This window comes from Acyrthosiphon pisum, chromosome A2 (genome assembly GCF_005508785.2).
Source record: "Acyrthosiphon pisum isolate AL4f chromosome A2, pea_aphid_22Mar2018_4r6ur, whole genome shotgun sequence".
NCBI lineage: Eukaryota > Metazoa > Arthropoda > Insecta > Hemiptera > Aphididae > Acyrthosiphon > Acyrthosiphon pisum.
This window is the reverse complement of record NC_042495.1, coordinates 9518832-9520045: the sequence shown is the minus strand read 5'-3', so window position 1 is coordinate 9520045 and position 1214 is coordinate 9518832.

The following is a 1214-nucleotide window of genomic DNA, read 5'->3' as shown; positions in this document are numbered from 1 at the left end:
GTATCGTCATTGAACTCATTTGACTGGATAATATAACTTACAATGATGCAATCTGCTCCTTTTATTTGATCCAATAGAGTTTTTCGAGTACTTCAGATGGACTTTCGTCTATTCCATTTTAAGTTTTAAAAACACCTTCGGTTTCACTCATTGCTACAGTTAAAATATTGATTAAGATATCTTCAAATTCTTTCATCGTTTCTGATCCAATCAATAGGCGAACGCAGCGAACATAAAATTCTTTTAATCTATATTTATGTTTTTCTAAAAGACACTTCCAACGGCAAACTATTTTAATTAAATGAGAAATGTCAATTCGAATATAACATTGAGGTAAATCTATGTTACAACAATTATTATTAATTATTTTAAAACAACGTTCATTATACTCATGGAGGGAAATTCCGTTACAAAATGCTCGAGACATTGCTCCTAAAATTGCTTTAGAGTAATCAGATACTACTTCATGAGGTATTAATGCTCCATCGCGTATCCATTGTCCTAACCAAAAGTAAATACTCAATGTGTCTTGTTTTTCACTCACCATTTGAGTTACTGGAAGTTGGCAATAGCTCTTGTTGAGAAAAGCTTCATACAAAAATATGTGGCTTGAAAATAAATTCATTGAAAAACGATGCAACTCTTTTATTATACTGCCAGTAGCATCTATACATAAACAACTATACGAATTTTTTCTTGCTGTATTATAAAAAAATAGCTGATGTTGTGACCAATAATGTGCAAAAAACTTATCCGCACTTATTGTATGTATAATCCCAGAAAGTGATGTATGTTTCAATTCAATTAGTGAGGTCAAAGCATCCTTTTTAGTTATCCCTAAAATATTATCCTTATACTCCTGTTTACATTTACGTAAAGTACCTTTATCATAAATACTGGAAGGCATAACGTCACCAAACTCCAAATCTGATACTGCATTTCGATCGATTAAATCTATATTTTATAAAAAAATCATTAAAAAATCTGTATTTGATAATAAACTATTAAAAAAATCATTAAAAATGTGTATTTTATAAAAAAATCTTAAAAAAATCAAAAAAAATCAATAAAAAAACTATATTTGATAAAAAACTTAAGAAAATCATTAAAAAATGTGTATTTATTAAAAAACCAATAAAAAATCAGTATTTATTAAAAAATCTTTAAAAAATCATTAATAAATTAAAGGTTTATTTTATTGAGTTTTTGGAAGA